Here is a 17550-nt window from a genome sequence, read left to right as displayed (position 1 = left end):
CCAGCCTGAGCGGCCCTGGAATGCCTCCCTATCACCAGCCTGGGCAGTGCTAGGAGAGGGGAGAGACACGAAGAAGACTGGTCTCTGCCCCCCACCAGGTCTCAGCTGGTAGAAGGGGAGAGAAGACCCAAACCCCAGAGGGAACCAAAGCACAAACAGTGAAAAAACAGACTACCAGGGGCCAAGGGGAGGGCACATACTCTGTGGGCAAATCCCCAGGATCCTCCAGAGGAAGAATAAGCCAGTGGGAGTAAACAAAAAATGCCCAAAGCTAAGAAGAGACATGGCTTCCCAGTATTTCTGTCCACAGATGCCTGATGTGGGGTAGAAAGGGCCGCACAGCACTGTGCCAGGGAAGATCTAGAGGAAGGCACAGGCCAGGCAGTTAATTGCTCAGAGACGCCCCACGTGCAGAACAGATCCTTGCGGACACTCAGCTTCTTTTCTGGCAAGAGCCAGGCTCCACACATACAAGAGACACCACATCACCATATTCCACTTACAGGCTCCAGAGCGAATAAGTGAATGGCTACGTAACTTTAGGCCCTGCCAGGTGGCTCTGAACCTACAGTCGGTGGGGCTTCAGAGAAAGAACAGGAAAGTCTGGTCTGGAAGAGCCAGCAGGGCTGCCCAAAAGAAGCGAGACTGCAGGAGACTGGGAGGTCAGGTGAGGAAGACAGTCTGTGGACCAGAAGACCAGCATGTGCTCAGGGAACAACATGAGCACGTCTAGAGAGGCTAGGAGACCGTTCAGTGGAGGCTGCCCTGAAGAATCATTGAGAACGGGGCTGAGAGGTGCAGCTGACCCCTGACACAAAGGCAGGTCAGGCTGTGACTGAGCAGGGGAGATGCAGGACCCATAACCTGCCCAGTAAGTGGAACTTGCTCCTGCTTCGCTTTCCTCGACACTTGCAAGGCAAAGTGGGGAGCTGGAAACGTGCCTGCAGGGCACACAGACACAAGAAAGGGCCCAGGAGAAGGGCCTGTGTCAGGACAGTGACCCAGGGGTGGGAGAGGACTTGGAGGGACACTCTGAGGCAGGCCAGCCCACCACTCGCAGGTCAGGTCGGCGCTGTGGTGCGGTGTGTGTCTCTCTCTGCCCAGCGTCCTTTCTCCTCACCAGGCTCTGACATCCTTTCTTCCCTTCCTCCTTTGACTGACTCTCCCACTCCCTGTGGTCCTGATGGGTAAGGGGCCTGTGGCCCAGCACTGGTTCATCATGTTACCCCTTCACCAGGCCCTCAGTGGGCTGCTGAGGATGGGCCATGAGAGCCCTTCAGTCTTTGACCCTGGAGTCAGGACACAGAAGTTTCTTCTCCACAAGGCAGACAGTGGAGAAGCCAGGGTACCTACAGCCAAGAGCAGCCAGGTTCGTCCCGACCCCTCTAAATGGAGGGGAGCCCATCCAGAGTAGGAAAGAACAGAGCTCAAACACAGAAGTACACCAGTGAGAAAAAGGGAAAGCCTTGTGCCTACTGCCCCTTGACAGACTCACTTTCATGAGGCAATCAATCTACTCTTTCCCACCTGCAGCCGAGTCCTGAAGACCTGCGTGAGTAGAGTAGGACCAGCGGCCAAATGTGGGCCTGTAGCCGAGTGTGGCCTTGGCAGCCCTGGGCCTAAACCTTGACCAGCTTGAATGAGCGAACCCACGTAACTCTAGGCCCTACCCCAGGGCTCAGGGCTTCAGTGGTTTCATGGACATGCCAGAGACTCCATACAAAACCCTTCTGAAAACAGCCTTCTAGTGCTTTCCAGTCAAGGGGCTGAGGCAACACAGCCGGAGGGTGGAAAAGACCAGTCTCACATTTCTAGATGTCACTCAGTCCATCCATCAGGGACAGCGGAGAAGGGCTTCTCTTGAGCAGTCAGCCCTGGAAGGGCAGCCACAAACCTGTTCTCAGAGAACCTCTCTCCCGAGAGCTCAGCCCTGGGCTCTGAATGCTCTCTGCTATGTTTTGGGGGAAGAAGTGCCCCAAACAGCGCAGAGTGAGGTCTATAGGATGTGCAAGGGGCAGGGCCCGGAGAACATTCAGCGAGAACCCTATAAACAATGGCTGATGGCCTTAGGTGAGTCCCTTTGCTTCAGAGTCTTCACCTGAGGCAGAGCTAAAACTACCTTGAGTTAAAGACAGAAAAGCCAGTAAGCACCAAAATGCTAGCCAATACACTGTGACTGAAGACTGCAATCACAGTACGCTTGCTGTGCGCGTTCTGCGGCCAGACCATATCCTTGAGAACAGCTTCTCCTCAGCCCAGAGGCCCCAGGCACATGTATGCTGGTCTCAGCCCCTCCCAGTCCACAGACTTAGGATCTGAGCCGCAGCCACAGAGCCTGGAGGCGGGCGTGGGGGTGAGGGTGTCTTGCCGCTGGACGATGGGTGTCCTGACAACTGAGGCACTGAGTGAGTTAAAGGGCAGGGGCCTGGCATGTCTCTCAGCGACATCAGTGGCGCTGGTGTGCTCAAAGTCAACAGAAGGATATTAAGGACGTAGCTCATCTCCCATGAGATAAATGAGAATAAACCTTGTTCAGGGCTAAGCCGGCTGGGCTGAATAAACACCATTAGCACTTGGATTACTGGGATGTTCACAATCAGCAGGCGAGTCAGCTGTCTGAGTGCAGAGGGACAGCAGCAGCTGCTTCTCAGTAAATCTTGGCGTCGGGGGGAGGGGGCACTGCAGAAGCGGAAGAGACTGCATTTGCAGAAACCAAACAATTTGGGTTGGGGTGACCAATGTGGGAACCTGCCAAGGGTCAGAGGTCATGTTTTAGCTAACCAGGCTGAGCAAGTGTTAGGGGGTGTTGAGGGGGTGGTGGAGCTGATCTCAGGGTGGGCAACCAGGCCTGGCCATGGGGGCTCAGGACAACGCTGCCCGCTTTAGAGGCAGGGAGCGCCTCCTCCCTCCCGGGCACTCAGGATGCAGCTATATAATGTTCAAGGGAATATGGCACCCTTGTTCTAAAACTGAGGGCTTTCAAGATGGTGAGGGCAGAGCGGTAAGTCAAGTACAGGCCCTCTACCTTGTGGGGTCCTCTGCAATGCACGGGGTGGTGGAGCAGGCACTGCTCCCAGTGGGGGCGTGTGCCCAGAAACAGGAAATGCACAGAATCTGCTCACCCAGCATGCTCATGGGTGAATCAGAACAGTAAGGGCTAAAAAGGGAGTCTGAATCAGAGGAAAAGGAGAAAAACAGAAAGGGAGAAGACAGGAAATACGGACTGGGTTGATGGCTTCAGTGGGGGCTGAGGAAACACTAAGCTGAGACCCCTGGCGTAGAGCCTGTGTGGTCCAGAGTCACAGCCCAAACCGAGATGTGGGGCCTGTTCACAGCATGCTGGGGAAACAGAGGGTATGTGCTCTTTCACGAGTCCCTGTAATATTTCTAGGTAGGACAATCATTACTCCATCTCAATAACAGAAGACAAAGCTGCCACTGTTCTGAAAGGCTCTCTGAGAAGATGCTGTGCAGTGGGGAGAGGGGGAAACCTCAGGTTCAATCGTTTGTGATCCTGCCTGATGACGCTGTGTATGCTCAGAGAGAGAAAGGTCCCTTCTCTGATGGCCTCAGCCTGTCTGAGCCCCAGTGAGTGGCCCTGGGTCCCCTGTGAACATAAGAACTTGCAGGATGTGTACTCCCAAAACAGGCTCATTAAGGATCTACACTAGCCTACCACCTAGGGATTAATGTGGTTAAGCAGTCATTAATCAATCAAGACATGGACAGTTATCAGCTTAGAAAAAAACCAAAAACCACATACAACTCTTCCACATGAAAATGAAGCTGCCAGGAGAAATAAAGACACTGAAGCCTGTAATGAGCTTCAAACCATGTAACTGTGGTGGGAACCACGCTGGGCCTCTTAGAAGTTCCATCTGGACATTGAAGAAGAGAAGGGAGTGTCACAGGACCCACTCAAATACAGTCTCCAAACAGATGCCAGTCTCAGAAGCCAGTGTAGGGTGCCCACAGTCCACCACAATGACACAGCTCACAGGAGCATCTCCAGAACATCTTTCCAGACACAAACACTCAGAATGATAACCTGCCCACCCTGGGAGAGAAAAAGGGGGCTCAGAGGAAACAGCACTGAAGAATCTTCTTGACATCTGGGAGCCCACAGCGCTGCCTCACAGTCACCTGGGGCATTCCCTGCCCCAGCCTTAAATCACTGCAGTATGTGCACGCTAAGTTGCTCAGTTGTGTCTGACTCTTTGTGACCCCATGGACTGTAGCCCACCAGGCTCCTCTGTCCATGGGATTCCCCAGGCAAGAATATGGGAGTGGGTTGCCATGTGCTCCTCCAGGGGATCTCCCCCACCCAGGGATCAAACCTGCACCTCTTGTCTCCTGCACTGGCTGCTGGGCTTTTTTTTTTTTTTTTACCACTAGTGCCACCTGGGAAGTCTAAATCATTTCAGACTGGGCACTAAAAAACTACTATAGAGGGATTTCTCTGGTGGTCCAGTGGCTAAGAGTCCGTGTTCCCAGTGCAGAGGGCCTGGGTTCAATCCCTGGTCAGGAAGCTAGACTCCACAGGCTGCATCTAAAGAGCCCATCTGCCTCAGCTAAAACCTGGTGCAGCCCAATAAATAAATAAAAATTTTTAAATACCATCGAAAACTGTACAGAAAAATAACAGAAAAGTGGCACAATGAAAAAAGACTTCCATCAAGAGTCACAAACTGGTACCATTTTACTACATTTTCTCTACATATATTTACACATTTTTCCTGAGATCTGAAGCCCCTTTACCCCAAACGTATCAAGTGTGTATTTCCTAAGAACATAACCACAGTAATCAAAATGAGGAAATTAACATGGTGCATGATCTACACATATTCAGATTTTGCCAACTGTCTCCAAAATATCCTTTATTAGGAAAATAATTTTAGTTCAAGGTGCAACCCAGCCCGTACACTATGAATTGAGAAGCATGTCTCCACATCTCCTTTAACTGTGAGGCAGCCTTCCTTGGTCTGTCTTTGTCTTCTTTCCTGACGGTGACAGTTTGGAAGTGCACAGGCCAGTTGTAGAATGTCCCTCAGCCTGAAGCTGATATGTTTTCCTGGTTAGACTGAGGTAATGCATGTTGGCAGGAGTGACACGAAAGCAACGTCTTATCCTTCTCAGTGCCTCATATAAGGCAGCACGTGACGTCATTCAGGCTCAAGAGTGGCTGGGTTCACTTTGATTACTTGATCATGGTGGTACCTGCCAGCTTTCTCCACTGTAAAGATACTACTTGTCCCTTCGAAACTAACATGCATTTTGCAGGGAGATTCCTTGAGATATGAAGACAACCTATTCCTCATCAAACTTTCATCCGTTAGTTCTGGAGTTCACTAATGATTTTTATTTAAAATAATTAATCCTCTGCCCCAAGGCCATCTGTTCCTAAGATCTGAGGCCATATCCAAGTTTTTGGTAGTAGTATCACAAAACTGACTCACACTGGGCCTGTCTAGGTCGAATCCCTGAAGGCTGTTCCTATCACCCTCTGATGAGGCAAGGGTTCCCCAACATGGCCCTGAATACAAGCAGAGCAGGTAAAAAGCCAGTTATAAATGGTATGGGTGGACTGACACCATATATTTGTTCCTGCATGGTAAGATTTAAAAAAACACAAAACAATGAATGTGGGTTATTTATAAAATTAAAAATTTAGTAACAGCCAAATTTAAAATGTCACTTTGCTATGTGTTTGGACAAACACTTCTGAAATGCAGGTTCCCTCTTTGTCTACAACATTGAGTCTTAACTTCCAGGCTGGTAAATTTTTCTAAAAAAGACATCAGAGTTAGGAGGCAGCATGGGGAGTCTTCTGGGGTGCTGATAAAGTTCCATTTCTTGACTCAGGTGGTAGTTACATGGGTATATTCACTTTTAAAAAGTCATCAAGTGATATACGTAAGATGAATGTACTATTTTAGAAGGAAGAGAAGAAGGAAGGAAGGGATATGAAGCTTTATATCAGTCTATTTTCATGGAACCCACACTAACTCCAAGAGATCATCTCTCTTTAGAAATGCTCATAAATGAGGTCTCAAAACTTGCCTTGTTATTCTGAAAAGCAAAACAGTTACCATGTCTGCTTACTCCGCTCTCAGTGATGCTTAAACATCCGTATGTGCACAGTCTCATGATGACATCCATGAGCTTTCATTTGATTTTTCAGACCTTAGCTAATTTTAAGAAGCCAGTGGCTCTCTCCCTCCTTCCTCAAGTTCTCTTAACCATGTTTGCTTTACTCTTTCTGGCAGGAGGGCCACTCTCCTTAAAAGAGAAGTGAAGACGTAAAACAGGATGGCAATGAGCCTGGCTGGGCAGGCGGCCCAATGCGCTCCCTGTCATTTCTTACTCCGAACCCCAACTGCTCAGGCAGGCCTGGGCTCTCAGCACCTCAGTCAGGACAGTGCTCTCGGAGAGCTACACCTTTTGTTCTCTGTTTGTTCTTGGTTACAGGCCCCTTTATCATCTTTTAGACAAAGCTCAACACTAACAACTCCCCGAGTGGCCTTATTGGTCTGAATAGGTGTCTCGTCTCTGTTCCTTGCAGTAATCACTTGTGACTGTACTAAGCACATTTCACTGTTCAGACTATGAGTCATCCTTCCCTTCAAAGCCCTTGCCCAAACATATCTGCTTTTCCCTGGACCTTCTAAAATCTGCTTTCCCTCAAACTCAGAGTTCTGTATTTCCCTTGGTTTCTCTGAACATGGCCACTTTCTACTAAAGTTTCCAACACCTTCACTTCACCAAACAAATCATTCGTGACGCTCAGAAAACCATTTCAATGAAGCCCTTTTCCTTAACCTTCTGAGGGATAAAACTATTAGGAAAGTGAGTTAAGAAATAAAGCAATTAAAAATTGATGAGATTCATGTTTTTTTGCAGAAGGAGGTTTTCCCAAGGGTCCAGATATATAAAGACCCATAGCACCACACCAACTTGCTTCTGCACCAAGTTTTATTATCTCAGTGCAAAAACCCTCTCCCACACTAAGGGGGAATAGCTGACATCCCAGCATGGTTTTGGTGATCTAGGAGCCAGCGATCGGGACTTTCGTCTTATCAAAAAGCCCAAACTCAAAAAGCAAATACTGAGTGAAAGCTGCTCTGGAGTCAGAGAGACCCAAGTGCAAGTTCTAGTTCCAGCATTTTCAAGCTGTGTGGCTGCTACATGTTAATAAACATCTTCAGACCTCAGTTTCTTCATCTATAAAACAGGAATTAATAATATTTATCTCATTAGATTGCTGTGGGTATGAAGTGTGATAATATATAGAGATTAGCACACTTCCTGGCAAATACCAAGCATTCAAATAACAGTTTTAATCATAATATATTGTACTTTAATGAAAATTACTGTTCTTACTTTTCTGCTAAGAAAGGGAAAGTGCCTGGGTTTTCAGGCTTCTCAGAAGTGGGAGGGGCTACCTGTGGTACAGGACAAAGAAGAAGGTAATACCTCCACTGAGGAGCCTTGGATTCTCATTCCCAGCTCCTCTGGCTAGACAGACAAGGCCAGTACAGGAAGAATTCATTGGGGAGAAGTGTAATTAACAAGCTAGAGGGAGAGACAGGGAGGAAGGATCAAAGAAGCTAATTAGAACTGGCTAAAGGGAGGCCCTGCTTATTTAACTTATATGCAGAGTACATCATGAGAAACGCTGGATTGGAAGAAGCACAAGCTGGAATCAAGATTGCCGGGAGAAATATCAACGACCTCAGATATGCAGACGACACCACCCTTATGGCAGAAAGTGAAGAAGAACTAAAGAGCCTCTTGATGAAAGTGAAAGAGGAGAGTGAAAAACTTGGCTTAAAACTCAACATTCAGAAAACTAAGATCATGGCATCCAGTCCCATCACTTCATGGCAAACAGATGGGGAAAACAGTCGCTGACTTTATTTTTTGGGCTCCAAAATCACTGAAGATGGTGATTGCAGCCATGAAATTAAAAGATGCTTACTCCTTGGAAGAAAAGTTATGACCAGCCTAGACAGCATATTAAAAAGAAGAGACATTACTTTGTCAACAAAGGTCTGTCTAGTCAAGGCTATGGTTTTTCCAATAGTCATGTATGGATGTGAAAGTTGGACTATAAAGAAAAGCTGAGCTTGAAGAATTGATGCTTTTGAACTGTGGTGTTGGAGAAGACTCTTGAGAATCCCTTAGACTACACAGAGATCCAACCAGTCCATTCTAAAGGAAATCAGTCCTGGGTGTTCATTGGAAGGACTGATGTTGAAGCTGAAACTCCAATACTCTGCCCACCTGATGTGAAGAGCTGACTCATTTGAAAAGACCCTGATGCTGGGAAAGATTGAGGGCAGGAGGAGAAGGGGATGACAGAGGATGAGATGGCTGGATGGCATCACCGACTCAATGGACATGGGTTTGGGTGGACCCTGGGAGTTGGTGATGGACAGGGAGGCCTGGCATGTTGTGGTTCATGGGGTTGCAAAGAGTTGAACACAACTGAGCGACTGATCTGAACCGAAAGGGAGGCCACAGAGTAGGGAACATGAAAGAGACAGAGCTAAAGGGAAATTATCTGTGGCCTTATAAATATTCAACAAATGTCTCCCATAACTGTCTCAGTCTGAGGGAAGCAAGGTGGGATCAACAAAGTTAAACAGAATGAAATTTAGGCTTAATCATATGGGAAATTTTCACAGTGAGATTTATCAAGTCTATCAGAGCACCCAGAGTGGGTGTGAGATGGGTCTATACCAGCTCCCCTAAGTGCTAAAGGCTGACAAGAGCAGACAAGTTGGTCTGGCATGGTATGAGCACCCCAGAAAGACCACTGGCCATCCTTGTTCCAAGGTGCAGGCAATACACCTTCTCTACAGGCCTTTAGTGGCTCAGGAGGAACTTTCTTACTCACTTAAATTCCGCTCTCAAGAGTTCTGAGACATGTGCTAGGAAATCACTCACCTTCCCTCCCAACCGCCTCATCTCCTCAATCAGAGCCAATGGAATTAAGCAAAGCCTATCTTGCTTTTGCCACACAACTGCAGAAATGTTTATGAATGAGCCATCTCTCGATAGTAAAAGGAAAGGCAACGATCGTGGGATGGTCTATAGCAGAAAATGACAACACTGAAATGCTTCACTTCCAGGATTTGGAAGTCGTATAGACTACAAATCTCTCTGCTGTGCAACATACATAACAAGTCCCCAAAATATCCTTTGTTTGCTGAGGTTCTGCTTAGATATTTAAGGTTTCTGACAGTTTAAATATGGTGAACAATATGGTGAACCACCCAAATATTTTGCATTATTGGTATTTGGAAAGATCTTTGTGAACAATTAGTTCCAGCTCCAAGAGGCAAGAACAGCCTCAAGAGAGGCAAGGCTCCTCCTGGCTTTTCATGGAGGTGGATCAACATGGCCTCCTGGTCCAGCTCTATCTCATACAGCCAATCTCATGGCTCGAGCGACTGTGGGACCATGTGCCCCAGCCACTTCTATCCACTTTCTCCTCTGTAACAGAGGAAGAAACCGGATGGAGTGGGTCTGCAGACTCCCTGGCCAGGCTCAAGGCTCACCAGGGCTCCTCCAGGTTAAGAAAGACACAGAGCTTCCCTGATGCAGGAACAAAGCTGGGAGGACTAGTCTTGCCCAAAGCCTGTGTGCCTGTTTGACCAGATACTGAAATGGGAACCTAAAACCAAAGTAAAGACTTCCCATTCTGTGGAGATCTTTAAACACTGGAGAGCAGCCCCAATTACTCAGAGCTTCCAGAGACAGAATGATGGATGGTTTCGCTTGTGAGCATGCTATTTGTCTGAGGCTCTTTGTCCAGTCAGCTGGTCGACAAATCTTGACTGGGCCCAGAGTGCACAGGGTCCTCAGCTAAGCATCTTGGGGCCAAAGGAAGAATGAAAATAGTTCCTGCCCCTAATTAGACAAAATTAACAGCCAACAGAAACATGTAGAGAGGGACTCTATTAGACTAGTAACTGTGCAAGAGGGGGCTTCAATATTAGGTGTACTGTTAATCTGAAAAATGGAGGGCTTGACCAGGAAGATACCTTAGAATGACCTCAGCAAGAGCAAAAGCCTCAGCTCGGAGGAGAAAGGCTAAAAGTCTGCATGTATTTATTACCCAATGAATTCAGATAAAAATCTATTTTTTTTGTTTCCTTCAAAGAAAATGTTAAGAATCACCTTCCACAGACCCTTTAAACTCTTTTACTAATAAGTCATTAAAAAGGCCTTCTGTTAGAAGCATTCTAATGACAACAAAAAAGTTACACTCATAAAATAGTTAATGTCAAAATGTAAATGGTTTGTTTAAGATTCAGCAATTGTTGCTGAATCAAACACAGAATCTCTATGGCTTGGGAAATAGCAAGGGAAACAAAAGGCTTGACAATTTAGTGCTCATTAAAGCCTGTCTGGCTGAATTTTAGATTGCAACTTAAAGGAAAAAAACATTAAACCAGTTCAAGTGTGAACTGACATATGCACAGCAGTCTTCAGCTGCCTGCAAATGGGGCAAGGACACAATCTGGAGTGTGACTTTTACACACCAAGGGTGTGGGTGAGTATGATCCCAGGTCCAGGGTACAGGGGTAGAGTCAGAGATGAGCAGAACCCCAGAAAAAAAGCACTGGGACAAGAGCCCAGACTCCCACTGGGCTTGAGTTCATTCACCATGGTGGAGAAGCTCAAGCCCAGTTAGCTCTTTCCTGCAGGAAGGCTAAGGGGCTTAAGGACAGCCAAGTGCTAGGCTGGGGATCATTTTTGCTTGGGAGAAGTGGGAAAGCCTAAGTTTTTCCTCTCTTCCTGGCCTGGCATGTCAGCCACAGTGGGACTCCTGTCTCAATAAATCTAATTGACTTTGTGACCCTTACTGGCCTCAACTCTGGTCTTAGAAATAGTTCTTTTTGGTATGTTTGTGGGGTGCTGAGCAGAACGTTCGTCTAAATTCTCCTGCTCACTGGGCAATAAAAGTGCTTAAAATCTTACCATCTGGGGTTTGTTTCTTTGAGTCTTAAAGGTCCTCTATTAAAATGCCACTGTCCCAATCACGTGCAAGTAGGGTGACCACATAATTTATTGTCCAAACTGGGACATTTTTAAGAGTGAAAAGAAGCACTAGCAATTACTGCACTGGGAAAAGAGGCATAAACAGAACATATGGTCACCCTCTGTATAAGGTTTTGTGTTAAATTCTAGGAGTATACAAAGGTGAATTAAAAAAAACAACCTTCCATTGTCCTGGACACTAAGCTGAGGAGCAAAGAATACCGAGAACAGAACAAGGCTAGGTACCTACAGGAGAGCGACACTGACAACCCAGAGGGAAACATCATGGTAGAATATAAGGAGGTAACTTCACGAAACAATAAAAACCATGGGCTCTGGAACCCATGGCCTGAACTGGAACCTTGGACCTCCTTTCTGCTGCTGCTGCTGCTAAGTCGCTTCAGTTGTGTCCGACTCTGTGCGACCCCATAGACGGCAGCCCACCAGGCTCCTCTGTCCCTGGGATTCTCCAGGCAAGAACACTGGAGTGGGTTGCCATTTCCTTCTCCAATGCCTGAAAGTGAAAAGTGAATGGGAAGTCGCTCAGTCATGTCTGACTCTTAGCGACCCCATGGACTGCAGCCTACCAGGCTCCTCCATCCATGGGATTTTCCAGGCAAGGACCTCCTTTCTGTTTAACTGTAATTAAACTACCTTTGCCCAAACTTCTTCATCTGTAAAGTAAGGATTGTTTCATTGGAAGGATTAAACAAGGTATCCAACGTAACAGTGCCTGGCACATACTATTCGACAGGTTGAATACTATTAGCATCATCAGGACCAGCCCTCTACTTAAAGACTGCCCCAGTCAGAAGGTGGAGAGAGGAGTCAGGAAGACAGAAAACACTGCAAGGGCAGACTGGGCTTTCCTCCTTATAAACTAACATTCCAGGGCTGAGCTTCAACTGCAGCAGCTCCTGAAGAGTACTGATGACTTTGCGTTCCTGGTCTCAGACTCCACACACAGCTATCGCTCCACCCCAACTCCAAGAGGCACACGCCATCCACCGTTCCCTCAGAGCAGACCACAGAGAGGAGGCCCTTTCCAAACTGAGTGAGCTCCGTCCTGACTGCCTGAGATAATGCCATCTACTGAGTAGTGGTGCATTCTCCTAGGCCTCTGTGACAGGAGAAATGCAAAAGATAAGGGCAGCCCCTCATAGTCATTAGGAGAATAGATTCTGGGGTTCTAACACTTAACAACAATTAAATGCTTTTCAAATATTAAGTCACATAATTGTCACTACAACTCTATGGGGCAAACATTATTATTACCCCCATTTTACAAATTAATAAGCTGAGTCAGGGAAAGTTAAGTAGCTTTTTTCTCAAGGTCACATAGCTAATAAGTGGCTGAGGCCTGAAAGCTCAAGAACAGGAGCCAAGAGACATGGATTCCACTGGGGCTACACCACACACTATCAAAAAGTCCTGAACTTATATGAACTTTACTTCTATTATTTGTCAAGAAGCTGAGTTACTTAACCAAGGGGTCTGTTTTTCAGGATCAAACAATACAGGGTGACTGAAAGCACTGTAAAAGTGTTTAAGACATTATGCTGCCACTGCCAACATCTGCTATCATTTAGTTGTGGAGAGCTGGGCCAGTTTGGAGAAGGAATCTGGCCCCTCACTATTCTCCCGTCCATAGGACCCTGGACACTCTGGCTCAAAGTAAAGCAGGAATTATACTAATACCGTGATTTTTAAAGTGTGGTCTCTGGACCAGCAGTACCAGCATCACCTGGGAACAAGGGTAAGGTAAAAATTCTCAGGCCCCAACCCAAACTTTGTGAATCAGAAACTTTGGGGATGGGGGCTGGAAATCTGTATTTTAACAAGTCTTCCTAGTGCTAATGCCTGATTACATCTCAGAACAACTACGCTGGAATGTCCCTGGAGAGATGACAGGCTGGGCTCTATCCAGCCCTGGCCAGGGGAAGCTTGCTTCAGGGTCCTGTGGCAGAGCCCAGCTTCTTCAAGAAGACCCAGGCCCCAAGGGCCACTGCCAAGAAGATGAAAAGCTCCCAATAAAACCCAGACCTACATGGCCACACTGATCAAAATACAATAAAGAAGAAAGTGAGAAATCTGACAAAAGGAAAACACAGCTTCGGTGGGGGACAAAATACAACAATCTTCCGTGGGAGATGAGAAGCATAAAAGGCATGTTAGATGTTCAAAGAACCAAATGTCGAAACGACAAAAAATACGAGAACAAAGACAAAGTGTGGACATCAATACCACATGGGCCTCGTCTAATGACGGCAGAGCAGGAGACCCCAGTCCTCCAGATGCAGCCTGCTCTTCCCCACCCCCAACATGACAGTCCATATCAACAGTCTTGAACTAAAAAAATACCAGCAATTAGTCACTGAATCTTGCTTGCTGGAATGAAGAAAAGCAGAGGCTCTGGTGAGAAAAGCTTGGCTAAGAAGGCCATGCAGACTGGGGGCGGTAGCAAGATCATTAAGGGAGAAGGCCTGTGGGGTGTTCCTGGCAGTCTTTGATGCCTGCCAAGTCTTAACCTGGAAGGGAAAACGGAGGGCCTGGCCATGAGGCTATAATGAGCTCCAAACCGGGCCTGCATCCAGAAGGCCTTTTATATGGGCTTGGGCCAGAGGCGGGGGGTGGGGAGGCCTCAACCACTGTAGCAGGCCCAGCCCTGGGCTGTGGGTTCCTTGCAGGATGAGGCAGTAGAACGCAGAGCCTCTGACCCAAGTGTCTCCACACAGAAAGCCTATCTGGCCACACACATGTGCCCCCAAGGAATTAGTGACACACCCTCAGCGTTTCCATTCAGGAACCTGCTGAAAACGAGCCCATGTGAAAACAGAAACTGACTTCCTCCCACAATGAATTTCTCAGCTCAAATGTGCAACAATCACCACTGCCTCTGCCTGGACTGTCCTCCCCCAAACACTCCCCATCCCTGCCCCCAGCTTCATCAGGCTAGTCCTTATTCCTCCAGGTCTCTCTCCAACCGTTTCCTCAGAGAAGCCCTCAGTGACCACCTCCCACACAGGGCCCCTGCTATGCATTCCTGGGACCCCTTCACTCAACAGACTTGGTCAAAGTCTATCTCCCTACTAAATCGTCACCACCCTCAAGGACATGGACTATGCCTTGCTACCTATTCGCCTGTAACCTCACTCTCTAGATGGTCTAGCCCAATGGCCGGTACTCAATGAGCAGCAGCTGCCTAAAAGGATAAGGCTGGCTTGGTGTCACTCCCCTGCTGGGACACTGAGGCCTGGGTGGTCCGGCCCTATAACTAGGTATGTAGATGGGTTGGACACACGACCTCCTTCCCATTATGAGCAGCTTACCCATGGCAAGGGCTCACACAAGGCAGACCCCAGTTAATATTCTCAATTTTTGCCTTCTCTTCCCTTCCTCCTCCAGTTTGACTCTTAAATCAACTCCCTGTGTGTCCCTATCACCATGCTTTCCCAACTGCTTGAGAAAAGGGACACAGCAGAGGTGTTCAATGACCCCTGGCATACCCTTTCTGGAAGTATCCATATTTGTCCCCAAAGAGAGGTAATGGATGTATTTAAAAAATCAAGACATTAATTCCCAACAGTATTAAAATTTTTTAGGCAGCAGGAAAAGAATAAAAAAAAAACAGAAACAATCTGGGGGCCAGGATCTTCCACATGGTTCCTGAAATCAGTCTCTAGTAGGTAACTTCCACTTGTGCTGTGTCTGAGATCAGTCCTGACTTGCTCCTTTTTTTAATATAAATTTATTTATTTTAATTGGAGACTAATTACTTTACAATATTGTATTGGTTTTGCCATACATCAACGTGAATCCATCACGGGTATACACGTGTTCCCCATCCTGAACCCCCCTCCCTCCTCCCTCCCCGTACCATCCCTCTGGGTCATCCCAGTGCACCAGCCCTGAGCATCCTGTATCCTACATCGAACCTGGACTGGTGATTCATTTCTTATATGATATTACACGTTTCAATGCCATTTTCCCAAATCATCCCACTCTCTCCCTCTCCCACAGAGTCCAAAAGACTGTTCTATACATCCATGTCTCTTTTGCTGTCTCACATACAGGGTTATCATTACCATCTTTCTAAATTCCATATATATGCGTTAGTATACTGTATTGGTGTTTTTCTTTCTGGCTTACTTCACTCTGTATAATAGGCTCCAATTTCATCCACCTCATTAGAACTGATTCAAATGTATTCTTTTTAATGGCTGAGTAATACTCCATTGTGTATATGTACCACAGCTTTCTTATCCATTCATTTGCTGATGGACATCTAGGTTGCTTCCATGTCCTGGCTATTATATATAAACAGTGCTGCGATGAACATTGGGGTATACGTGTCTCTTTCAGTTCTGGTTTCCTCGGTGTGTATGCCCAGCAGTGGGATTGCTGGGTCATAAGGCAGCTGACTCTTAATGCCAGGCACCACTTGCCAGCCATGGTGGGGCAGTCACAGACATGTCCACAGGTGGGCACTGTCACCTCCTTCCTGGTCAACCTTACCTGGCTGACCTTGACAACAGCACTCAGGCTAAAGATCAGGGACTTAGGCTACAACTTCTTCTTTCTTTCTTGGCACCCTAATGCCAATCCAGCCTTCCAAACCGAAGTCAGGTCAGCATGGCCTTGCAGGTGGCTCCTTGGCCATGCTCCTCCCTCTGAACTACTCCAAACTCCACCAATCTCTGCTTCACCTAAGAGCCACCCACAGGTTGGTTCTGCTGGGGCCCTAACAGACTGACGAGCTGGGGATCCACTGAGAAGGTGGCACAGAGCCATACAGGGGAGCATGAACACTGGAAGAGGGCAAGGTCAAGTTAACAAATATCATACAATGAGAAAGAATTGCATGAACTGCAGTGGCATAATGTAGCATAACAGATGGATAATTAGATTTATTCTAAGAGCTGTAAAAGTAAGTAATTAAATAAAAATATGGAACAATGAATCTGCCACAGAGAGACACCTAACAGCCTCACAAGGGCCGCGCAGCTGGCACAAGCAGCCTGGGACAGAAGCAGTGGGCAAGGAACCTCTAACACTGCCCTGATGTTTTAAGGACAATAAATTCAGCACCAGCTCAAGCTGGGCACCAGAGGACAGCCCAATTTCAGAGGGACATAATCAGATTTGCAGCCTCAAGCAGCACTGTGCCATGGAATATGGTTCCCTCTCTACATATGGAAGACAGGAGCCTGTGGTAGACTGATCAACTCCCCATCACTGGCATGTTTGGCAAGGCCCCTGCAAAGCAAGACTGACAGTTTGTATTTATCTCTGCAGAAGCAGAGGAAGGAGATGAGAAATACACGCATGGATGACAAGATTAACTGACGCCAAGAGGCAGGCTGGGAGACCCAGGCTCAGGTCTCCACCCTTCTCCCACAGGCTGGCAGCAGATGGAGAGGGTGCTGCTACTCAGGGAAGAAACAGGAAGTGAGCACCCAAAGTGTATGAAGCAAGTTTTCTGTATGGGGTCCCAGCCATGAAGCAGCTTCCCTGGACATGATATTGCCTATTTGGAAGCAGAGATCAGTTGGAAGCTGTTTTCTATTAGTCAGGACTCTTTTTGAGGGATCAAAACTGAATTAAGAGTCATCTAAGATAAAAACTTGGTTTGTTGGGATCCATCATGAAGAATGATGATGAAAGTAAAAGGACAACTGGGTCCAGGGGCTCAAGGAGCATGCCAGGCCCTCCCTCAGGCTACATCTCTGGGCTCTGCCTTCTCTCTAGATGAAGCTGCATTCTCCATGGAAAGATGAGTCTGACAGCCACTGGTTGCCCCCAAATGCATTAATCCCAGCATAAAGAATTCTCCCTCTCAAGTGGGATAGAATTCCAGGGCAGGATTTTGATTGGTCCTGCCTGTGTCACATGCCAACCCCTGGGCCAGTCACTGCACAGACGGAAGAGGCACTACAAACGTCCAGTCCAGGTTATATGACAAGCCCTAACTGGGAACAGAAGAGGTGGGTCACAAAGACTAACAGCCTTATTCCCAAAGGAAAGAAGGTGGTTTCCAAAGAAGGAAGATAGAAGAATGTTTTGAGAGACCAAAAACAATAAAAATCAAGAGCCTTCACAGCTCACCATACTGTTTCATACCACCTCAAGCCATAATGGTTGGTGGCGTAGTTGCTAAGTCATGTCCGACTTTTGCGACCCAATGGACTGTAGCCTGCTAGGCTCCTCTGTCTGTGGGATTCAAGCCATAATATTGGATAGTAATTGGCTGTTTGGAGCTAGATTGGGAGTCAGGCCAGGTATGTAACAGTCTGTTTACATAGGTTACATGCTCCAAATGGCTTGCTGTTTGTCCCCTTTTTGCGGGTGGGGGCTGGGGAGGGAGGGGTACCCTCTCCACAGCTGTACCCTGTGGCATGTAGGGTCTTAGTTCCCTAACCAGGGATCAAACCCTTGCCCTCTGCAGTGGAACTGCCAAGCTTTAACCACTGGACTGCCAGGGAAGCCTTTTAACAGTGGTCC

General features: G+C 47.4%; 1 protein-coding gene and 1 pseudogene across 4 annotated transcripts in view; one reads left to right on the top strand and one right to left on the bottom strand.

Moving 5' to 3' along the window:
- The window catches only part of SIL1 (SIL1 nucleotide exchange factor), a 261032-nt gene that overhangs the window by 7187 nt on the left and 236295 nt on the right, over nt 1-17550 (bottom strand). The window lies entirely within an intron of this gene.
- Nucleotides 1-17550, top strand: part of LOC102185830 — a 55569-nt pseudogene that overhangs the window by 824 nt on the left and 37195 nt on the right.

This window comes from Capra hircus, chromosome 7 (assembly GCF_001704415.2).
Source record: "Capra hircus breed San Clemente chromosome 7, ASM170441v1, whole genome shotgun sequence".
In the NCBI taxonomy this organism is placed as follows: domain Eukaryota; kingdom Metazoa; phylum Chordata; class Mammalia; order Artiodactyla; family Bovidae; genus Capra; species Capra hircus.
The sequence above is the reverse complement of the archived record's forward strand: the minus strand, read 5'-3'. Positions and strand labels throughout refer to the sequence as shown.